This window comes from Strix uralensis, chromosome 12 (assembly GCF_047716275.1).
Source record: "Strix uralensis isolate ZFMK-TIS-50842 chromosome 12, bStrUra1, whole genome shotgun sequence".
NCBI classification, from domain to species: domain Eukaryota; kingdom Metazoa; phylum Chordata; class Aves; order Strigiformes; family Strigidae; genus Strix; species Strix uralensis.
Window position 1 is genome coordinate 23065371 of NC_133983.1, and position 24845 is coordinate 23090215.

The 24845-nt window shown below is 45.6% G+C and overlaps 1 protein-coding gene across 1 annotated transcript in view; it reads left to right on the top strand.

The window, feature by feature from the left end:
- The window catches only part of ZNF469 (zinc finger protein 469), a 263229-nt gene that overhangs the window by 37438 nt on the left and 200946 nt on the right, over window positions 1-24845 (top strand). The window contains exon 3 of the mRNA XM_074881997.1: window positions 17748-17814. The gene's annotated coding sequence lies outside the window, so the exon portion shown is untranslated. The remainder of the gene's footprint in view (window positions 1-17747; window positions 17815-24845) is intronic.

Below are 24845 nucleotides of genomic sequence, written 5' to 3' on the forward strand. Positions count from 1 at the left end.
CTTATGATATAAATATGTAAAACGTCCATTTGTTTTTGTGCAGGATGCAAATAAATCATTGTGTAAGTTTATACATGAGCTAGGAAGTGTGGGGGGGTGTGCAGCGATGGGTTCATAACTCATCAGTCTCCACCTCTTTGAAGGTCATTACTTCACGAACATGCCGTTTCTCTTCCCAGCAAGCCCCTATTTTGCATTATGCAAATGGTCTGTGTCATCCACGGGCAGCTCTGCCTTTCCCTTGGAGCGATGACCCGCGTGTGCATGGTGCCACTGCCCTCTCGTGGGTGCAGCACCCGTCCACCCGCCCCGCTCCCACCCAGCTCTCCCCAACGCCTCAAAAAAAAAAAAAGCCCCCAACAAAAAAAACAAACCAAAAAGCTTCCAGCTCCTCCTGAGACCGTGCGTCGAGGCTTGGCAGATCCGGTGGTCATCTCCTAGCTCTGCCACGGGCCCGCCAGCTCATCCGTGGCCATGCTCAGCTCATTCCCACCCCTTGTGTCCACATGTGCGTGCCAGGAATCACTCATTACACTGCAGCCTCAGTGCTGCAAAAGTTTTTTATTATTCTCTTAATCCTATGGCTGTTTTCCAGTGTTTCCCTGCAGCCTGTGCCCATCCCGGACCGTAATCTCCCATCTCTCGGGTGCTTGGGTCCTGGCGGGGTGTCGTCCTCTGTCAGCGTGGCTCTGCTGTGACCCTCAGCTCGTGGCCTTCACGCAGAGGTGCCCCCACGCGATGCTGCCCTTCAGCTGGAGGATAGAGTCAAGCCCCCTCCGAAAGCAACAATTCCCACATGTTGTAAGATCGGCTTTCAGCGGGGGAGTTGTTTAAAGCTTTGTTAGTGGGGTGGTGTTACAGAGATTAAGCTGAGCCCAGAGCTCAGCGTCTCCACCGCCGTTCCAGGCTCTGTGTACCACCAGGCTGGTGTCAGCTGGGCGCCTGCTGCTCACGGGCATTTGATGGGAAATAAGAATTTGGACTTTCTCCTTTGGGGACTCCTAAAAATCAGCTTTTTCTGCTTGTTCCCAACTCAGGCATAAACACACCCTGTCTTTAACGTGTCAGAGAATGGACTCTCTAGCCAAGAGATTCAGTAAAAACTATAAAATCACATAATACTTGATGATTGGGGAATCTTGTCTGCTGAGCCATAAAATATGCAAATGAATGTTCACATTTCTTCTGTAGCTAATGAAGAATCAGGGTCTGATTCTAGATTCTAGACACACCAGCCATGTTCTCCAAAGGTCTGTTAGCACTTTCCCCATAGAGAAGGGATTTTGTGTTATTCTTCTGTCTTAACTTCTACTTGTGCCCTTATATTCCTCTTAACTCCTACTTGCCCTTATATTCCACCTTCCTTAAGGCCCTATATTTTTCCTCACTGTTAGAGGATTTTCCATTTCTTACCCTAAAGGCTTTGCTGGTGGGCAGATCCCACCCAGGAGGTGGCTGCATTTTGAGGCAAAGTAATGCCTGTGTTCACATCTTCCTAAGTAATAAAGCGATTTCAGTGAAGAACATCAGTATATAATAATATTAATCAATATTTTATTGCTGTCACTTCTGCTCACAGATGTCCTGTAAAAGAGAGTATAGGGAGCAATCTGAAGATAAGATATGGTGCATAAAATAGTGCAACATGATTAATGAACCTTTTGTCCTGGTGAGTGAGATAAAATATCTAGTGCTACTGCCCCATGCTAATAGCATTTATATCACGTTTTAAATATTTTCTCTTATTTCAGAGGTATTTCACTATCTGTCTTTGTTCAAGGGCAGATGAGAAAGGAATGATGCAAACACTGAAATTTGAAATCTTCCCCAGCTTAATTTTATTCTTAGATCACAGAGGTCCTTTCTTTGCTGCTTGTTTGTTTGTTCTGTTTTCTCACCTTTGCAGACTCCAGAGTTGGAAGAAATCCACATCAATTACTGACCCCCCCCCCCGCCCCCGTCTTCCCCACCTCGCAACCTCCCGCATCTCAAGCAATGCAGCTTATCTCCTGGCTGCTGCCGCTGGCAGGTCCGGAGCCTGTCCCCAAGGCCACCAGCAGCACGGCTCTGTGGGCAACCAGGAGGGAGAGGTGGACCCATGCCAGATGTAATGCAGCAAAGCGAATTTCAGCTGGAAAGCAGAGGGGAATGAGGCAGAGCACCCAGGGCATTTCCCAGCCCATTTAAACTGGTGGGAGAGTGGGAGAAGGTGCTGGGCTGTAAATGGGCAGAGCTTGTGAAACTCCCTTGGGCTGGTGACTGAAAAAGGCTTTTCTCCTCCTCCTTCTCCAGTTCAACTTTCTCTTCTCATTCTTTCCTTCCAATTTTATGGCAGCTCGTCCAAGGGAAAGCCTTGGAAGTATGTGAGACACATCAGGGTGGCGTTGGGATTGCTGGGACCAGAAATCCCCAGGGGAGACAGCGGATACAGGGCTGGAGGTTTAGGGCACTGCTGAAAAGTGACAACAAGAGCCCCAAAGTTGTTGACACAGGAGCTGAGAACTGCCTGGGCTTTGGTAGGGGGTCCCTGCAGCTGGGGGGTCCCCTGAAGCGAGCGTGGGGGTGAGGACAGATGGGTCAGAGGTGTGCAATGGTTAGTGGGCACCTCCTGGGAGTCACATCCCCACCTCCAGTGGCCAAACGATAGATAGAGCTTTCTGGGAGATACTTCTCCATCTTTTAATGTAGAGAGGCCTGTATTTATTTAGAAATTTGGGTTACTCTGGTGCTGTTTGGAAAGCCTGCCCATGTTGCGTGAGCCGTGCCGAGCCGTCTCACCACGCAGCAGTTGCCTGCGCAGGGGCTTGGACTGACCTGATTTCAGCTGCCAGTTGCAAAACTGTGGTGTGAGAAAAATCCGATGACACCAGCATTATGTTCCTCCCATAAAGACTGGGTTTGCACCATGTCCAAAACGAAACGAAATACAGTACTGCAGTGGCACCGTTTGACCTTTCCCATTTTCTGGGTATTGAGTTTTATTTGAATTTCAACCTTTCCCCCGCCGTTTCTTGGCTCTTTCCACAGCAACCTGACAGATATTTGCTCTGCACAGAAATCCACCCCACCTCAGGTGCCGCTGAGCTGAACAGGAGCTGCTGCCTTCGCTTCACATCTGTTCTGACACCTCTGCAGGTGAGGGTCTTGCAGCATCCCCCCCATTCGGAGGACGTTTGGATGCTGCAAACCTCCCTGCTGTTGGCTTTTTCACATGGAATTCACACCGAATTTCTGTCATGCAGTTAGCGCAAATCTATGGCACTCTCCCTGCAAGTTGAAGCTGTTTGCCTATCAGAGACAAAAATGTTATATTTCCTGTGTCTGAAGCATTTTCTCCAAACTGTACTGTTGTAGAACAAGTTGTATTTTTTAACTATGTCCACCAGTTTTCCTAACAGACAATCAGATCTAGCTGGTCGACTGCAAATGCCGTTTCCTTCAGGTTTGGCAGATTTTACAAAGTCAAATCAGCCTCCAAGCACATAAGGACTGAGTTTAGCTTCTTCTCTGTAAGGTTAAGAATGAAACTGGGACAATTTATAGCAACATTTCCTGCTGGGGAGAGTGGCACTACTTTTACACCCATTCAGTACTTCAGGGAGTTTACTCCCAATTTATTTCATCCCATGTGAGGTCAGAGTCTTTGAAAATGTTTGCTGCCTGCTTTGATGAAAGGAATGTAATGACTAAAAATAAATCTAAAGTGGAAAAAACAAGACTATTTTTGGAGAGGTGGGAAGGATACAACAAAGCCAAGGACAAAGTCATTCTCTACCAGCAAAGGAAAGCAAGGTGCAGAGACAGTGATGTCTGTGGCAAAAAAAATGGTGATTTGACAGATGAAAAGCAGGAATTTGTGGTTGCCCATGGTTTGTGGAGTAGGTACATTCACAGATTTCCAGGGTTTCTGGCTGAAAGTTGCCCGTTGCTGGTCTTTGCCAGGGACTGACTTGTAATAATCTCCAGCGTGCTGTGCCTGGGGATTTGCCTGGCATGTGCGTAGCTGATTTTGGAACCACCCATCATCTGACTTTAGGGTAACTACAACCAGCATCCTGCAGCCTTCTGGCCCCATCCACTCTCCTGTTACTGCTTTCCATCAAGTGGATGGCAAATCCCTATTTTAAGTGGCTAATTAAACCACATAGATTTATAGGCAGCGCTGCTCATGTGCAAACCTAGACAGGGAAAATATTCTTAGCCAGTGCTTGTCAGGCTGCCTGGGGTCTCCAGCTCATGGGTGACCTGATGTGCATCTCAGAAACAGAGAGCAGCCCCACTTTCTCCACAATTCCTACAATTGCAGCTCAGCTGCTTTGCTGCCATCGTATGCGGGGGCACTAGAGCTGTCCCTGCTCAGTGTCCACTCTCCCATGAAATATATATTTGTATTTAGTGATGGCTTTAGCACTCACCAAATGTTGGCCTGCTTCTCCTGAGTCAGGAGCATTTCGGGATAGCTGGGATTGTCTTGCCAGAGCTGCTTTTATCACCTCGGGAGAGTCCATAGCCTGTCTCTGCCTCCTTCTCCCCAAACTGTGGCTATTAACAGTGCAAAAATACTGCCTACGTGGGTGAAAGTAGAATGGAGAAGGAAATCCTCTCCAATAATTAAAATGCTGGGCTCGATGTTAGCACTAAAGTTTATCCTCATAAAAGGCACAGTCTTCAAAAACATCTGGAAAAGAAGTGCAGCATGAAAGATCCCCCTCTCCACGGGAAAGGCATAACGGATTTCTTAGGCTGGGATGGCATTAAGTGTAACCTAGTAATTCATGTCAGAGTAAGTAGGAAAGATCATTGCATTACCAGCTTTCCTGTATGAATGCAAAACCGTCATCTTTTTCACAAGATAAATATCTGGGGACCCTGTTTGCCATCTCTGAGTGGAGGAAGGGAAGACAAAACACCGTGCTGATTCCCAAAACTGTCATTTTAAAGTGTCTAAAGAGTAAGGAACGTGGATTCTACCAACCTGAGGGAATTTGTGCTCCCAAATCCCCTGAGGGGTTTGGAAAATCTGCTCTTCACAACGTCTGAGCCTGAAATGGTTGAGAAATTCAATTAATATGTGCACAGATAGCTCTTCCTAAGTATTTACACAGTACACCTATCTCGGTGGTATGTAAACACTCTGCAGGGTTTAGCAGCATGATTACAGCTGACCTGCCAAGGGCAGTCATTCCCTTTACTATTTTCCTATAGTTTTGAGTCCCGGCTATTGAATTGGAGCCCATTTTCTGTGAGATTTCATTTGAAATTCAGAGTATGGTCCTGCTCTGCATGACCAGATTGGTGTGGGACAAAATTTCAGGAGTAGAAACTGTGGAAATGTGACCCCCCCTCAAAAAATATTTTTTTTAAATATATGTTTTTAAATTTACTGTTGGCCAATGGTTTGTGCTGAGAATTAATTTTTACTATAGCTGATTTATAACCCCATGAAAATGGGCTTCGGTCTCGGAAAAAAATGCATACACTGCAAATACCAAAGGTGTGCTATCCAGTTTCCATACAGCCCTCCAGCATTCATATACAGCATATTTGTAGGGGTGTCACAGCTGGCTTTCTCTTGGCCATATTTTGCTGGGGAACTAGGAATCTTGGCAATCCTGAATTCTGTTGCTCTTCCAAAAGCCGTCGACACTGTTACTGTGTGGTGAAAGGTCTCTCCATAGGAACTACATCTCATAAGTTAGTCTGCAAATGCAAGGCTGGAGAAGAGCTGTCGTCCTCTGCCTTCCACATTTCCCTGTGTGATTGCTCAGGGTCCTGCTTGTCCACGGAATTGTTGAGGTCAGCACAGCATGTGAGGTTCAGGTCTAACGGGGCGGGCTGAGAGAGCAGGCTGCTCGCACGGTTGCAGTGAAGCTTTTCAAGGAGGCTTCTTGCGAGGGAATTAAGTGTTAAAGCCAAACTGAGCCATCTCTCAGAGTCCCGCGGATGTATAAATACCACCTTAAATATAAATATATAGACTGGCTCACCTCTGGGTCACAGGAAAGTTCATTTCCAAAGCAACAGACCCAGCTATAGTGGCCACATGTCTTTTAAGCAAGGCTGCAATTCCAGTAAAGCATTCTGGCACTGATGCAGTTCAGTGACTGGAGTAAATGTAGTGACCTTTGGTGGCAGCGAGGCAGGAGCAGGGGGAACCCCAAACTCCGCAGCTGCCTCCACCCTGCAGTTTTTCTATGAGGTCGCAGGAGACAAAGCTACCGGTCAGAGAGGGACCTGGGGGGGTGATTGATAACGAGCCAGCAGTGTGCCCAGGTGGCCAAAAGGCCAATGGTATCCTGGCTTGTATCAGCACTAGCGTGGCCAGCAGGGACAGGGAAGGGATCTGACCCCTGTGCTCGGCACTGGTGAGGCCGCCCCTCGATGAGTGGGTTCAGTTTTGGGCCCCTCACTCCAAAAAGGCCATTGAACGGCTCGAGCGTGTCCAGAGAAGGGCAACGGAGCTGGTGCAGGGTCTGGAGCACAGGTCTGATGGGGAGCGGCTGAGGGAACTGGGGGGGTTTAGTCTGGAGAAGAGGAGGCTGAGGGGAGACCTCATGGCCCTCTTCAACTCCCTGACAGGAGGGTGCAGAGAGGGGGGATGAGTCTCTTGAGCCAAGGAACAAGCGCCAGGACAAGAGGGAATGGCCTCAAGCTGCGCCAGGGCAGGGTCAGACTGGCTGTTAGGAAGTATTTCTTTGCAGAAGGGGTTGTTGGGCGTTGGAATGGGCTGCCCAGGGCAGCGGGGGAGTCCCCATCCCTGGAGGGGTTGAAGAGTCGGGTTGACCCAGTGCTGAGGGATCTGGTGGAGTTGGGAACGGTCAGGGTGAGGTTCATGGTTGGACTGGAGGAGCTTCAAGGGCTTTTCCAACTGAGATGATTCTGTGATTCTGTGAGCTGGTTGTCCTCTTGGATGCCAGTTTGCTAGAGAGTGAAGAGACGCTTTGACAAGCAACCCAGGCTCCAAGGTTGTGTTTGGGACAAGACGAAGGCAGCTACGTTTGAAAACATCCATCCTCTGCCATCGCAGCCTGAGCTGCAGCGCTGTGACGTGCTCAGTTAGCAACACTCACCTCTCCAGGACACAGAATACAGGCGGCCGCTTTCACAAACTTATCCCGAGAGAAGATGAAGCAGCATAGGTGGAAAAAGGCAGAGGAGAAACGTGCCTATTCCCCGTGCAGTAGTTTGGCAGAGAAAGGACATGCTTCGGCTGCGGAGGCGGCATGCTCCCCGCTGCTGATCGTAAAGGGGTTTACAACTGATAAGCAGTGAAATTGCTCAGTGCCCATGGAGTGGAGCGTGTTTGCACTGCGACACGGAGTAGATACGCATGGTAACAGCTGCAGAAGGAGCTGTATAAGGTGGTTTTATAGCATGAGGCTGCGCTTCGTTTGTGGGATAAACCCAGGTGATTTCCCCAGTTAATGGTTCAGCAGGTGGGTGACAGTGCTTGTCCCTTCACTGCAGAAAAGCTCCTCCAGCACCAACCCGTTGCTGATAGGAAATAAATGCTTCAGGTACAACTCTCTTGTCACTCACAACTGATCAGTCCCGTTTTCTTCCCTTTGGCGAAAAAACCCAAAAGAAAACCAGAGGCCACAGCCTGGCTCCATGGGAGATGCTGTTTGCAGGCTTGATCTCATGTGCAGGCTGGGCTCAGCACTGAGGCAGGACCAGCACTTCCCTTGAGCAGGGCTTTAACCAACACCCTTGCTTGGTTAATTAAAAAAAAAGTGGCTTAGTTAGTCTGAATCATTTAGACTGGCCTCTGTGGTCTCTGTGTGCAGATGGGGGTATGCATCTGGCCTCACCTTTAGCATAAAAACTAATGAAATAAAGCGAAGGATTTAACACAACCACGTCCAGTAGCTCAGTACACCTCACACGCTGTACTGCGTGTTGTTTGCTCACACTCACAGTATTGCTGGCCCGTGCTTTTAATAAGTTGTGAGCTGGCTTCCAACCTTACAAGGCTGGTTTCAAAATTAGGAGGTCTCGTACGTCTAATAAATTTGGGGTTCTTTACCTCCTCCTGTAATTTTTTTTTTAGTTTAGGAACCACTTTGCTGTCGTTTTGAACTTCTGTCTGCAACCCTATACATTAAAAAATGAAGTGCTGGATTTTAAGGAGTAATTACTAGAAGTTAATGATTGTGTATTCCCCTGATTCAAAGCACTTGGACTTAGGGAGAAGCGCTGATAGCACAGGATACGCAGTAACGCAGCGAGAGCTGCCAGCGCTGCCTTTCTATACATTCCGGTGTCTGAGCTTTCCTCTCCCTTTTCCAGTGGAAACTTAACCTTCAGCCTCTCAACTCTGCAGCCTTTTTTGTTGTTGAGACACTGCCACATTCTTGAAAGTCTGTGCTCTCCTTCCCCCCCTCCGTCCCCCAAAGCAGGCTCCGGTTTGATGGCAGATTAGCACAGGTGGTGGTGGTGAATGTGGCATTAGATTCAGATTTTTCTTTCTCTGTTGGGCAACTTCTTGCACTGTCCCAAGGCACTGACACTTGCTGTAGTTCTGGCTGGATTTAAAGGTGCTGGCTCTGTCTCGCTTTCCTTTAGCTGAAAAGCCAAGCATAGCTTGGTCCTTCTTGCGTCCTGGTCTGCTGTTGGGGTCGGTATATGAATGCACGCGCTCCCACGCTCTGGAAGGACTGTGGTAGCTTTTAGCAGCCTGTGTGATGAAGACACCCACCCCTCTTAGCCAGAGGTTGCAGAAGTGTTTGCACCTTGCTTGCGTGGTGTGCAAGGGGCTCAGGGAGCTGCTCTGATGTTGCTTAGGCTGCCGGAGAAAAGCAGATGGGGGAGGAAATGATCCATGTAAAGGATAGACGGGGAGCACAAGTCTGCAACAACTCTTAGGAGTAGGTGCCCACAGGCCTAAGAGCAGCCCGGCTCAGCACTGCTTTGCAGGAGGTACCAGCCCTTGCTTGGGGGTGCTGCCCTTGCTTTTCCCCCCTTCCCAGCTGATTGCAAGGGGGCAATCAGTGGCTGTGGGCAGCTGGAAGAGATTAGAGATTAATGGTGCCCAGCCCGGCTTCCCCACCTGGCAGCAGGCTTGAAATTACCCATCAGTGCTAGTTCCCCTCGCTGGGGTTGGGGTGATTTTCTGAGGGAGTTGCTGCCTGGAGTTGGGGTTTTATTTCTCATTTTATACCTTGTGAGGGACAGCAAGAGAATGGGGGGATAGATGGTGAACCTCTCCTTTCTGGGGGGCTGCAGAGGTCTTCCTGATCTCCTGGATTTTGGGTTGAAAGGTTGGGCTGATGCTGACCTTGAAAATTTTACCTCTTCTTCTGGGACCTGGCTGGAGCCCTGGACATCTTCCAGTGCTGTCCTTTACTTCCTGAGCAGCAGCCTCTGAGCTCAGCAGGTTAGTGAGGTGTCCCTCTCTTCTGTGTCCCTGAATTGCCTTTAGTTGATTATAATGATTTGTGATTTACTGGGGGGTGTGTGTGGGTGGGAGGCTGAGCTGTGGTTTGGTTTAGCTCCCTCTTGGTTCAGTTAATGCTACTGTGCTGCCTGCTCTGAGTTAGGAGAGATTATAGCTGTCTTGGATGCAAAGCTCGGTTTGTTCCTTCCCTTTCTTGTTTTCAGCAATATTTGGTGCCAGTCTTTCAGCCCTGGGGCTGTGAAGTCTCAGAATATAGAAACTGTTCTCGTTTCAGAAGGATATTCCCTAGTAGCAAAATAGCTCTCAGTTTTCTTCTCCATTTCTCCTAAAGCCTTATCCCTCTTGGTCCTGTGCTCTTCGGTGTCACCAAAAGGTACGTCTGCATGTTATTTCTTACAAGCCTTTTTTTTTTATACCTTTCAAATGTCGACAGGTGGCTGTACCAAGTGTCTTGCTTTTATTGTGCTAGATGTTACTGTTATCCTTTCCTGTTCCTCACCTTGTGAGCATGTAAGCTTGACTCAGGGCAGTGCCCCTGGCAATCTTAAATAATTATGTGATGTCTCTGGTATGCACCATGTTACCTTCTGCTTCTCTGCTCTCAGTTGGAGAACACCAACTTTCTGCCACTAAAAACTTTCTTTTGTGTGTTGCGATAAGAAAACTCTTACTGCCCTTTGTGAAAAGGATGAGTTTTGTTTGATGTCTCCCCTCCACACTGCTGTATCTTTTGTGGGGAGCCAGAGTGACCCTGTCCCAGGCTCTGCCACTGCGACCTGCTGTACATCGGCTTTCTCTGTTCCTCGGTCTCCACATCTGGAAAATGGGAACAAAAAGGCTGTTTGTTTTTTCTCTAGTAAAGTCATTGTGAACTGCGGATGAAAAGCAGCTTCTGGGTCTGATCCAAAATCTTTGGAAGCTGCCTGAAAGACTTCCATGGATTTAATGGTCTTTGGAGTAGATGCTGTGATGTTTGCCTCACTTTTATTTAAAAGTCTTTCTTGCCTTCCCTACCCAGCTGAGTGTTGTCTTGTTGCAGCTGCAATCGCTTGAGAGCATCACCACCAAACACCTCGTAGAGGGTTGAGTAATGAACTCCCTTGGGCTGTGGGCTCCACAGATGCTTTCATCTTTTTTTTGTCTAATTAAACTAAAAATTGCCACATGCCTTCTCAGATGGGATCATTATCAGAATGTTCTTAATCTTGGTGTTCTCTTCCAAAGTGAATCTTCCCAGCACTTCATAAAAAGAAGAGAAAAAAGAAGCAGGGGTGAGGAACCAAACCCCAAAATCATGCTTGTTTTTGAGTTTATATGTCTATGTTTAATGCGTGGTGAGAGGGCATGGAGCTCTGCAGCTGTGTAACACCCAGGTCCCGATTCACTAGGTATCTCCTCTAAAGTATTGATCATTATGACTTCATTAAGTCTGGAATAAGTGTTGAGTTGCAGAGTTCTCCCAGGTGAAATTCATTCTGCCTGACTAGAAGCAGAGTATTGGATACCTGAAAATCTTTAAATTTGCTTTAAGTGTCTGTAGGGCCTAAATGTTTCTAGGATTAGATAGCAGCTGAGCTGTGACTTTTTTTTTTTGAGAGCCTCTCTGGAGATTTAGTTGTAGGGCTTGCCTTCACCTGTTAGGTATTTGAAGAGCTTTGAAAGCATGATTTAGGGTTCCTGCCATTTATGGTTGCACTCTTGAACCTTTGCAGCAAGTGATTATATATGTACTTGGGTATATTTTTCTAGAAAAAAAAGCTATTTCCTCAGGCATTACTTTCCATTAAGCACCAAGCACCTGCAGAAGTTGTCTCCTGTTCCTTCAGGGGTTGCTTCTGAGGGCAGGAGGCAGGCAGGCGCTGGCTTTGGGATTACTGGTTGGACAGCACTGAAACTGCAGAAATTTGTGAGGGAGAGTTGCTGGTTCTCATGGGAGCCATGGAAAGGGGAAGCGTGAACTCTGCTGCAACCCTTGTGTGCGTTTGAGCTCTCTGGGGTATGGTTGTCCTCTGAAAGTGCTTTTTGAAGACAGGAATAACTGGCTTGTTTTGCTGCTTTTGTGTTGTTTTTTGGGGTTTTTTTTTTGGTTTTTTTTTTAAACTGGGAAACTTTGTCGAACCTGTCCTACTTTATCTGCAGGGTACATGTTTTCTTCACAACAGTACTGGCTGAAATTTAAAACCATCTTTCAGGAAAAAGAATAAATCCTGTCTTTGGTCAAGGACACTGGTGAGTGGGTAGGTTTGACTAGTGTGGCTGGATGCAGAAACATCTTGGTACCAATCCTGTCTCTGAGAGAACAGTAGGACTCATAGTAATGTCACTAGGGCCAACTTCATCGCTTGATTCACAGAATCATCGAGGTTGGAAAAGCCCTTGAAGCTCCTCCAGTCCAACCATGAACCTCACCCTGACCGTTCCCAACTCCACCAGATCCCTCAGCACTGGGTCAACCCGACTCTTCAACCCCTCCAGGGATGGGGACTCCCCCCCTGCCCTGGGCAGCCCATTCCAACGCCCAACAACCCCTTCTGCAAAGAAATTCTTCCTAAGAGCCAGTGTAAGATTCAGTGTTATGGCATGAAACATTCCTGTCGTCCAGGCTTTAATACTATTCTTGTCTGTGAAGTGACTGTGGTGGCACATACATCGTGCATTGGCACCTGAGAACTTATTAACACTTGAAGTGCTTGGAGATCTTTGAGTGAAAAATAGAAGGGCAGTATTAACAGCTGGCAAAGAAAATAGGATGGATCAGGGGCCCAGGCTGTGGCAGCGTGTCTGATCCTGTGTGATGCAAAGCCCTGGCAGCCTCTAAAAATGGATGTTGAGATCTGTTTCTCCATGCTGAGGTCAAATTGCCCATAGGATGGGCAGCAGCATTCACCAAAAAGTCCAGGCTGTCCCTCTGGGGCAGGTGGGAGAGTGTGGGCACTTGCTGGGCTTCCCACTGAGGGGGTGCAGGAGCAGCCTGCACGTTTGCCCCCCTTGCACTTGTGGGGGGACTTGGTTTAAGCTGTCGGGGTAGAGGAGATGTGCAGTCTACTTCTGAATTAGATTGCAACACAGTCCTGGTAAATTAGCATCCCATTTTACATAGAGGAACACAATCCCAACAGGAGATGGAGGTATCGGTAGATCTCTTTAATGCACTTGTACTGAGAAATTCTAGGATTCTGTTGAAATGTGATTTTAATAGTTTCTCCATTTCCCCTGATTCTCCCTGCAAAGCCTTTTCAGCTGCAAAGGATGCAGTGGATAGTTTGAATACTGATTCTTTGTGGGCAGCCTAGTTAAAGTATAATTATACTGTTTATCATTCAGTAAAAGCCTGTCTCTGAGAGGAGTCCTTTTAGGCAAGGAGAGGGGTTTTTCTTTTATTTGTTAGAGAGCAAAAATGAAATGAAACACTTGATACCATAAGCAGTGCTCTATTCACCCATCTTCTGCCATGCTAACAAAAAAAGGGAAGACTTGATGCTTCCTTTAATGCCAAGAACTACAAAGGAGGTAATTTTAAGTTTTACTGGCTTGTTAATTTAAGCTGTTAACTTAAAGTGCATCTTTCCCATGCAATGGCACAGCCTAAAAATGTTCTTTATTTGGGTTTGGAGATAAATAGCTCATACAGTGAGATTGCAGGCTCTGGAGAAGATAGTGGGTCAGAAGAATGAAGGAGATATGCGTAATTAAACCAGCAGCATGGATATAAAACTGATGCAAATGGGAAAAAATCCAAACCCTTTGCTAAAAACAGGATGGGAAGTCGGATGCAACCACTTTGTCGTTGCTTTTGGAGGGCAGTGGCTGGCTGGGGGGTGTCACCTCTCAGGACTTTTGTTCATACCTAAGGTAGCAGATCCACTTGCTGTCTCCTGAGGCTGACATGCAGCTGCCTGGAGTTGCACCCACATCCTTCTGTAGGAACTTGAGCAACATCAGGCATCTGTGGAGACAGTGGGACCAATTTTACTATACAGTGTTATTTTCTTAAATGGCTGTAATCAGCACTGCATAACTGAGCTGCTGCTGTTCCCAGTTCTTTCCTTGTCTCTCTGCTGAGCACTCCAATCTCCGTGCTGAGCAGATAAGGAGCGTTTCTTTCAGAAACAGGAGTTGGGGTTTCACAGAGCCCCAGTGGCTCTCGTCTGTTTGGTCTGGGCACTTGCGTGCACAAAAGGAAACATATTTTAGCTCCTTCTTGGCATGTGATAAAGCAAGCGATGACCAAGGAAAACCCCTGGAAGTTGTTGGCATTGCCTAAGCAGAATTGAAATGCAGGTGTGAAGGGCATGCGCTGCCAGGCAGTGTGGGAGGATGATCCCGTCCTGACCTGGGAAGGCAGAATTGGAACCCAAATCTGCACACCCAGCTGCTGTAAAATTGCTAGAATTGGGTGACGGTGTCATTCTTTTCCCCCCTCATCCCCATTTTTTTGCCTTTCTCTAACCCAGGTCTCACAGCTGCTGTGCTCTGGTACGTGCAGGAGCTCAACTAGGGTCAAAACCTGCATCTTGCAGGGCCTAAAGGTTTTGGGGCTGGAGTTGGGGGGAGAAGGAGGAGGGTGGAAAGCTCAGATGGGACAGAGCTGGATCCTGGTTTCATGAGGGGAGGCTGTGGGATGAGAGGAGATGTTAGCCTTCAATTCTGTTTCTCTTTATAGAGGCCAAAAAAAATTTCTGGAGTTGTCTTTATAGTCAGAGCTTTTTATGTCCTTGTGGAAATAAGGTAACTCATCCCTTTGGCTGGAGGGCCAGGGAGTAAAAGCCTTTCTGGCTCTGGATGTGCTTGCAGTGGCTTCCAGTGTGTGGGGGACTCCCCTGGGTGTCCTGTCCTGCGGCGTCACCTGTGCTGCGACACTGGGAGCTGGTGATGGAGTGAAGGTTATAAATGACCAGAAAACAAAAATCTGTTCTGTACAAACATAGAGGTTTAAAATGTGGTTGAGTTCCACAAAGGAATGAAAACAAAACCTTTCAGTACGAGGGTGTTTTCTTTTTTTTTTTTTTTTTCCTTCTGAATGGAATGGAGACAAAACATTTGTTTTTTGGATAGAAAAGGCTCCCCCTCCCACCAGTTTGCCTCCCTTAATCTCTCTGGAGGCAGCAAATGGCTCACGCTGGACCTCGGATTCTTTTCCACCAAATATTGTCAGAATTAATACACGTCTCTGTGGACTGTTTACGCAGAAAACGTTAAGTTCCTTCGATGCAGCCGAGAGGAACCATATCCCGAATCCTAGTCCCAAAGAACTAGGGATGAGAAATTTAATTTCCAGCCAGCAAAGATGGTCCTGCTTAAATCAAGTGCCACAGAAAACTTCCTACGACCGGTTCCCGTTTTAAGTAGTTCTGGTGCAAACTTAGGATCCCTGCAGCTTACGGTGGAGATGGAGTCCTGGTCCGGTGGCTGTGCCCTGGATCTGCAGCTACTTGCTGTGGGACCTTGAACAAATGGGTTGTCATCACCAACAAGGAGAGAACACCTCTCTTGGTGGAAGTGCTGGGTGGGAACTGCTGTGTTGGAGCTGCTGTTACCAACACAAAGCATAAATTTTTTTTATTTTGAATAAGGGCAAAGCCAGCCTTGTTTTTCCAGCCGGCTTAAAAGCACTTTTCGAGTGTAACTTTTGGCTCTTTGAGCCTTTGAGAGAGTATTGAGTTGCAAAAGGTGGTGGCTGCCAGTTCCTATATAAAAACACTGCATTCGTCAAAAACCCCTTTGGAAGTGCCACTGATTAATCTATCAGTTCCTATGAGAGCACACTGACCTAGATTTTGCTTTAGCTGTTTAGGTGGAGACTCAAATACAATGTGGCTTTTATCTGTTTGCAGAATGGATTTAGAGGATGTGGAGTCTACAGAGAGCTTTTATTTCCTTTTAAAACCATTGTGTTCAAACGTGCTACCATATGTTTGTGTTTTTTTTAATCTTGCTCGTTGATCGTTTGGGGGGTTTAGAAGGTCAGTGGTGTTAAGCTTATCAGCCACCTAAGAATGGTTGGGGAATCCATTAATTTGCATGTGTTTCATGGCATAACTTGATTATCAGACACCTGAAAGACGCTGGAGGTAGGGGCTGTAGCAAATATTTGCTGGGATGAGCAGTTTTTCTCTTTGGTCTCTTTGAAGTTCAGATGTGTTAAAAGTATGATCATAACGCTCGTAGGCAGGCATTTCTTATCTGGCTTATTTTTGCTGGGGGAATATAATGCAATGTGAAAGGCGTTTATATGGAATTTCTGGAATAGCATTTTACAGGGTGGGAAAAACAGGATGTCTGTGAGAGTCCAGCCTGTGAATTTGCAGCAAGAGCTCACTGGAAGGGAGCTGAGACTTGGTGCTTCTCCGCAGTTGTAATTCTTGTGTTGCAAAACCTCCGAGTGCTCTTGGAGCATTAGAAGGGTCATTAGCTTCTACTGCTGCTGGCCTCCCTGCCCTTAAACAGAGAGTAAAAATAAGGCATGGAAGGTATTGCAGTCTTGTGGATTTGAACAGAGGGGGATCCCCAATTGCTGAATGTGGGAGGATTTCCTCAGCTCAACTCCTGTAATCTCTGTGGTTGTCATCTCACCTTCCCCAAAGGGCTCTCCTCCACGCCTGCATCTCGGGCAGCATCCAGACCACGGGAACGGGGGTGGAAGTGAACGTTCTGCTCATTGGGATGAGCCACAGTTTGGGTGTTCATCTGCGGGTGGGTGCTGATGATAACAGCACACCTTGTCACTGCAGGCCAAGGGATGCTCAGGAGAAGGAAATTAGTGTGGTTGGTTTAGCATTTCTCACTGCAGCTCAGTTAAAAGATTCCACTATCCACCTTTGATCTACCATGTGTACTCTGTCTGCCATTGAGACAGCGTATAAATTGTTTCTTTGAATAGCAGTATTTACAATGAAGTCTTACTTATTTTGGGTAAAGGATAGTCCAAGCACATTTCTTAAGTCTTGATTTCATTAGCACAGTGCTGCAGTTCATCAAACCCCATAAATATTTATCTTTTCAGCATTCTTCGTATGATTTCAAAACACTGGCCGTATTTTAACGGGATGCTTCATGTTGTTTATTGTGCAATAGCTTTGCCATAGATACGCTGACAAAGAAGTCTCTGATGGCCATAATGAACGGGGAGGCACGTTTTCTTCCAGACGTGTTTATGAACCTGGTAAAAGCCGCCTTTGCATCAGCACTCCCCGAGTGGGTGGGGAAGGGAGGCCAGTTGGGGATTCCCCCGCGAATGCTGTGAGTCAAAAGGATTTGCAGCTCTGCCAACCCTGCGCACTTAGAAATCATGAGTCGGTTGCTAAAAATCATGGGATTGATAATAAATAAGTGGAGGGGTATTTCAGCTTGCTTTTGAACAGCTGTGGTTCTGAGTAAAATCAATATTCGCATTCTGGATTTCTCTGCAACCCCAGTGGTTTGGGATTTATTCTTCCATTTTAGTGGCGTAGTGGAAATTTTTGCTGACATGTGAGCCTTTGGGTGTTGAGACCTTTAAAAGATGCATCAAGTATTTGGAGACTTTTGTGGATAAAACAATACAAGCTGGCAGCATGGGCTCCAGGGAGCAGGAGTGGGGTAGGCAACGCCTTGTCCTGGTTATGACTAGCTCTTGCCCAGGGACTGGAGACTCTTGTGTCTGCTCCCTTTAGAGGCAAGAAAAGATGGTCTTGTCTCAGATGGATAAGGACTTTACTTGGCATTTAGTGGCACTTGGATTTTGAACCTTGTTCTTGCTGTTCTAATGGAACTGGTTGGTTGTTAAGCAACTTAATGCTTGTGGAGGACACTGTTCATGGCAATCACAACCGTAAAGTTTTAGGTGTTTGTTTAAATGTTTGGTTGGGTTTTTTTTAAATACCAAGATGATTAAAACAAAATAAAAAGTGGTCTTTTAAGAAGGTTTTGCCAAAGTTCTGTGGAGTGAATGGGAGGTGTGGTCATTGCTAATGTTTGTACTACCCAGAAATTGCCTGATAGACTTCATACTGACATGAAGGAGTTAGCTGCTGAAGAAGCCTGTTCATGAAACTTTGGTATTACAGGATTTTTTAAAAGACTGTTTTGGATTTTTCTTCCAAGCATTTTATTTGTTAGAACAACATATTTTTGGAGAATAAAAGAAGGCTGAATAATTATTATAAACCTTAGTGACTGTTCCTTTATAGGACAGAAAAAAAGTTCATGGTGTAAAGAAGAAACAAGGTCTCTCTTTCTTCATGCATAAGTGTACTTAATAACTTAATAAGGCTTTAACAAGTTAGATCATCTTTATTTTGTTCAATTATGGAAGATCTTTATTTTAAAATCTGGAAAAAAGTATTAATTGCTCTTTCCTCTCTCTTTCCAGGCAGGATTGTTGATTCAACACGCTGATTCTATCCTGTGTGAGCTCATCTCCTGAACACCTGCACCAGGTACTACTTTTCTTTCATAGCATTGTGCTATTTTTTCGTTTAATGCCACTTCAGAAAGGTTTTTGTGCTCTAATAGATACTGTGTCTGGATTTTAATCTTGCTTTTGGGAGACTGGGCTCCATATTTTGGCCTGTTCCTGCCAGCATCCCAAATTTTTTTAATTGCAAGAAGATGCTTCTGCTCATGGAAACTGGAGGGTGGTGGGGTTCTTGGAAATAGGGACTGGATATTATCATTCTTCAGAGTGAATCAAATGGTATTTGGAGGCCTTGCAAAAACCAGTATCTTTATTTCCAGTTGCTCAAGGAGCACGTGATTAGGGCTGGATAAAGGACCTCAGTGTCCCTGCTGATTTTGGTTGTGCTCTCACAACTGTGAGTACTGTGCCTGTGGAAAACAATTGACTTCCCAGCTGTTTCTTATCACAGATGTAGCATGTCAGGAGGAAAAGCCCCATGTGTGACCTGAGACATCCCACATTTCTGAAGTACTTTAATACTTTTGTCAAACTGATCCTCAATCTCTTTTCATCATGTTGAAGTTACGGCATGCTCTGATGACCACAGAGCCCAAGGCAATGCTGAGTTCTGGCTGTACGATTAAACTGCATGAAGTGCTTCACCCATTTACGTGATAGTTTTCATATGTTTTCTTACTGTATTTACTACTATATGTTACCTCTCTTTCCACTTATAAACGAGTGTGCGGCTGCAAAAGTAGAGGGGAGAAGAAAGCAAGTCAAATTTGCCCTACACAGGGAAAATGATGTAGTGCATAGGCACCGAGCCATTCCTTGTCACACGGTCAGGATCGTCCTCCGTGAATATTATTCCATCTAGAATTTGCTGATCTGCTTTGCTGGTATTTTTTGACCGTGCTTCTTTGTTTATTCCCCAACCACTTCGGATGAACAAAAATTGCGCTGGCAGGAACATTTGTGGGAAAGCAACATCACGTTGCATACTTGTGCGAATAAATATTCACAAGAGAATCCACGTTGAGAGCGCTCGCACGGCCGCTTGCGAATTCTCTTCTGATTACTCACCAAAGAGACTTGTTGAATGTTTATAGCTGTTTGGTGGGCAACTAGCAGGCGAGTTGGGAGGACTTGTAATTTGTCTAAGCCTTTGATGGTCAAGTCTGGGATAGAAATGAAAGCATCTGCCCTGCGTTGACTAATTTAAGTGGCACTGGTAGCCCAGATTCATAGCAACTCGTTTCTGTCTGTAGCAACTCCAGTTTGTCTGCTCAGGCCATTCATCAGAGCTAAAGGCTGGAGAAGTCTGTGGAGGAATCACAGTCTGTTTATAGATTGTTATGACTTAAACTAAGAGCTGGATTTGCTGGATAAGTGAACAGAGCATTATTTAACCAACGTTAGAGAAATGTGAAAATTCTATTTACCTTTCACTTTTGAGTGTTCTTGAAGCAATTACCAGTTAATGCCTGTGCTTCTGGAGAGCTGTGACTGAATGATGATGATCTCTTGGGAGTTCCAAATTCTCTGCTCCAAGTGCTCTGCGCTGATGGATACTTTTATCCATTTTCTTGCAAAGTACTGGGAAAAGCAGCTGTTGCCTTTGATACTTGGATAGATTGGGCTTCACAACTGAGCAAACTCTCACTGCTTGATTGCTTGCGCTGTTTCCCTGTGTTTTCCTGCAGCGGAGGAGAAAGCACTAATAAACTGTTCCAGTTGCGGTTCTGTAGACAAATGGTGGATAGTTTTTAAGTGGAGGTCAACTGTTAAACAAAAGTTGCCTCATTCTTTAAGGATTTGGTTGATAAAGGTAGCTGAAATAAAGCTGGATGTTTTTTAAGCGTTGGATGTGTATCTGAAGAAAGCAATTAGCGTTTTACAGCATAATCGGCACACACCAAACGGATTAAGAATTGGCTAATACATCTGAAAAAATAGTCATCATCAGGGAGCCCTCATGAAATCAGAGGTTGCTCGTTGGGCTTCGTGCAGCTTGGCGCACGGTTATTCCATCGTCTCATCAGCGACCTAAAGTCATGATAAAATTACTGCTGATGAAGCTTTTGTACAGCTCACGCTTTGGCTGGGAAGTGCATAGTGGTGACTAAAGAAGTAATGTCGTGTAGTCTGGAAGGCTTGGTAAGCTCAGCCCACGGAAATAAAAAATGCTTTGATGCAGACGTAGCTCTACATCTGGGAACAAGGCAGGCAAGCGGTACCGATGGCACCGCCGGCTGTGCCGCAGAAATAAATGCTTGTATGAAGGGCAGAATGAGCTCCCCGTGTACTGGGCTGACAAAGAAGGGGCCAGTGTGATGCTGGGATGTGTATGTAGGAGAGCCTCCCCAACCAAACTGTACAGGTTTGGCCTTTTTTTTTTTTTTTTAAAAAAGGATGTTAACAAATAGAAGTCCATGTGGAGAAGGGCTAGAAAAATTATTTGAGAGCTGGGAAAGCAAACCATTTAAAAGCTCTTAATCTACTGAATTTATGACCCAAAAAAAAAAAAAAAGACTCGATATTTATGCACTGGGATCATTTTGAGGGAGAAAACTTTGGAAACAAAAGGAAAAGATATAGTGAGAATCCTAGCTGGAAGCTAAACCCCAACACATTCAAACCCAGATAGAAAGCACGTGTTTCTGAGTATGAATGCCACAGAGGATTTACTGTCTCTTGGTGTTTGTCAAATCAAGCCTGCGTGCACAGGAGGGGTGCTTTAGCCAGGCCCCAAATGAAGCTTTAATTGTAGGGCTTTAGTTCTTGGGCTTCATACAGCCGGGTGAGTGAGTGAAATGTAACGGTTGGGGTGATGCAGGAGGCCGGGACAGATGATATCACGGTCCCTTCAGGACTCAAAGCTTTATGAATAAATGCATTTGAAAATCCTGTTATATTCTAGTGGAAGGGACTGGCGTTCCTTGAGATTAAAAGGAGAGATTGAGACTTGCAACCACGATAATGTCCTTGTTGGCTGGAGTGTTGCACCGGGCAGTGCTGGCTCAGCCCATCTTGTCTCCTGTCCCCCAACACATTCATCAAAGGAGTGGTAGCACCTGGAGCTAATGCTTGGTGCCAGCTATATGCTCTGTGCTTTGGAGTTTTCTCTCATTAGAGACCACAGAAAATCATATTTAGATGAAAGACTGGTCAAGTAAAACAGTTGGTTCTTAAGTATCTGTAGGTGTCTTTACAGAATGAATTTTTTAAATTGAGGGCAGTTCTATGTTTTGCTCCAAAAGCTGTGAAACATGGGCAAACTGGTTTTGTCAAGGCAAAGGAAACTCAGGGTATATTCTTCCTTCCTTTCATATCTGTCTGATTCTTCAGACCTCTCCATAGGTACTGTTCTGTATGTCCTGTTTCCATCTTCCATCAGAAGAGACAGTTTTGATGAGGCAGAGTGTGATAATAAATCCCCCACCAACCAAACCCAATTTATTCACTTACCAAAGGAAATACTGTATTTTGGGAAAACAAGTGGTTTAGACTTTGTGCAACAAAACCAGGAAAAAATATTTCCAGGTCATGTATGACTTATGACTTCTTGTTCTAATCCAGTGCTACACTAAATTGTGCTGAATCTGGGGGACTGATCACAGTGATGCTCTGCTCCATGGAGCCCCTGAAAAGAGCAGAACATTTTCTTTTGCAGGCTGCAACGTGCCCATCCTGCCTTTCAGTCAAATTCCATTTTGCTTCTGTTATGCTAGAATTGAGTAAGCGAGTTTAATCATCTCTATTGTGTTAAATGGTTTCCAGATCGGAGGTAAGTGCCTCTAAGCAATAGGTAAAATAACATTATCCATCTGCATCCCTTCGGAATATGGATGAAGGATGCTGTGTATTTGTTGCTGAGATGTTATTACCTCTACAGCTCATGTGGCCCGGAGACAACGGGCTCAGAGTCCATGACTTGCGATTAGGGGTTTTGGTGGTGTTCTCTCTCTCTTTTGTTGTTGTTGTTTGGCTGCAGCTGGAGAGGAAATACCTTAGCGTTGTCAGCTGAAATGTAAACACAACCTCCATTATCAATCAGGAGTCATTGAGGTTCATCTGCTCTTGCGTTCTCTTATAACCACGGGAGAAGCGGATTAACGTGAAAAATACTGGTGCGTGCATGTGGTTTTGTGCATTTAAAGCTAACCAGATGTTTGAAACATCTTTCTGAAATACAGATGATGATATAATGACTCCATAGTAATACAGAGCATTGGCAAGGGAGACATGAATATCCCTCAGTGTGGCATGTAGAGATGAACTCCTGATTCGTAGGCTTGGATGAGTTCAGGAAGTTCACAGGCTACCTAAGGACAAAAGATTTTTGTTCCAGGCGTGCGCTCTGTCCTTGGTAACACACAACACTGCTGGACTGAGAACATCTTCAGGTTATTTAATTTAAGGAAAGTATCCACTTGATGATCAACTTGGCACTCGCAGGATGCCTTTAATCCAGAGGCTTTACACAAGGCTTACCCCTCTGTGAAGTCCCTTTGGTGGTGAGCGGGTTGGGGGGGTGCTGGGCTGGCTGTGGTCACCAGGACAGCAGCACCGGGCTGTGCCCCCCACCGTGGTGCCCTTGGGGTGCCTGACTCCACGTGCACGTTCCCATCACGTGGCGCTTGCTTGATCCTCTAGCGCAGAAAGAGGAGAAAGCACACGAAACCAGACACGATGACTAGACTGATATGTTTTTTGGCCACTTACCTATAAGACTTTGAAAGCTAAAATGTCAATGGGAGGGAAATAAAATGCTCTGGGGTGCAGGTAATCTGATATGGAGGCATTGGTCCCAGTTTCTCAGTAGGAACGTTATTGTCTTCAGAGGAACTGTGCATACGTTTCTTTTTATCCCAAATGAACAGATAGCAATTTCCTGCCTCGCTTATGTTTCAAGGCCATAGTCTGCCTCTGTCGTCCCCCCCTGCAGAAATTCACGGCAGTGTGAGGAATGCGGCATCTGTCAACACGTGCGGCAAGAGAAATACAGAAGCCTAAAACCAGGCCTGACAGGAGGCAGATGACTATGTTTTAAATAATAAAATACCCTTTCCTGTTAATTTTGTTTGGGTGAGTTACAGGAGGAGGGGAGGGAGGCTATAATGAATGCCACGCTTTTGTGCTCGGAGGGCAGAGGAGGTGTCAGAAATGCAGCAGGTAACGAATGGGTGTCAGTCTGGGGACAAAAGCAAAACACAGCCCATGTGGTCCATGGCAAGATAAATCTGGAATGATTTTGCTAAAATGAGCAAACCAGTAGCGTTTAGTCTGGAGCAACTACAGCTCTGTGCTTTCTAACCTTCGTTACACCTGCTTGCTGGTTTGCTTTTTTGGTAGAACCCTGTTTCTGTCCCTTCTGTTTCTTCTGCATCCACTTAAGAGACCAAGATACCTGAAACGTTGGTGCCTGTTTTCTGCCTGATGTACGAGTTGGAGGCACTGTAGTGTCACTCTGATTTCTAACCAGTTACTTTACCACTAGATTTAATTGGAGTTTTTGGGTCCGTTTGTTTAAACCTTAAACACTCAGCTGAATTTGAATGGCTTATCTAGCCTGGGTTGGACCTGTGAGTCCTCTGAAGGTCTTTACACCACGTGTAGTCTCTGTCACCCCTGGTTACTCACAGCAAAAAGCTGTTGTCCTGTGCAGAGTCAGCTCCAGTCTTGTAATGTCTGAAAAACGATAATGTTGATAATTGCAGTAAGATAAATGGCTTGATTTTCTGCAAAAGCCATGGATAATGCTGGTTATGGAAGTGAAGGATCACCTAAGGTGTTTGAAGATGCTGATTTAATTGGCAGGTTTGCTTCTAGCTACACAGTTAATTCTCCAGAGAAGGTCTAATTGCTTGGCACTAGCACAACAATTTTCATCTGCAGCACATGATTAATTCTTGCTGTTTTATCCCCTGAGCCTACAGAACAGTGCCCTCTCGTGTGCAGCACGGAGATGAGCTGGAAATGATAAAACCTTTTCCAAACTAGACATAATTTTTGGAGTGTCAGTAAGAAATTAACTGACCTGTCACCACATGTTGCTTTGCTTTTTTTTTTGTCTTAGTGGTTGATGTGGCATGATGGATATAGAGGTTTTTGTGTACTGATGTTTAAAAATATGTAAATAATTGAGCACTTTTTTCAACACTTTGTAGTTCAATACACTGAATTAATTTCTTTAGTAGAGGGGAAAAAACTAAAGGCTTTGTCTGTTTTCCTGACTCTGATGTTGTAGCTGGCATAGATTCTAGTGATTTGCATGCAGGTGGCAGCAACTGGGCGCATGTGCCAGAAACTGGAGATTAAGGTGTAGAACACCATTTGAGACTAGTCCCAAAAGGAAAGGTTCAGCATTCCCGTGTGTATTACACATTGCTGAGGTTTTTTTGTGTTGTTGCTTGTCACTGTAGTGGGATTGTTTCTAATGCACGATGAAGTTGAAGCGCTTGGTTTGCTGTAGATGCTACAAATGAGAGAAACCTGTGTGCTCTCATGTGCTGCTCTTCTGGCATGATCTTCCTTCCAGTCCTGGCCTGTTGCTGTGCAAAAACTCAATCATTTTGCCGTTTGGGCTCTGTTTAATAAATTGCGATCTCCATATGGTAGTAATGGTCCTTGTGTTCTTCTATCTCCGTTTATTGTCATGTTTTACTCTTGGCTACTCTTTCAATTAGCTAACAGTTTGTCTTCTCTTTCTACAGGGACTTACTTGAGTAAAGTTAGCCAGCCTGAAGCTTTTGGGTGCTTTATAGAGAGATATTCTTTTTATATATGGCTAGACATGAACAAATAAACTTAATTACCAGTATGTATAATGCTGGCATGTGGCTTAGAAATGCTGTAGTGCTTTTTGACTAGTGCTATAACAAAGGCACCTACCAATTATTGCCCTTTGGATGTGATGAATTGGAGATAACTGTGTGTGGTGTGTGCTTTGGTTACATCATGCTGTGATGGGCAGTGCCATTGCAGGAGGAACTCTGCTGGAAATCAACGTGGGTTGGGGGGATGCTTGCTTTCTGAACCTATTTAGAAATAATTAATCTAGGGGTA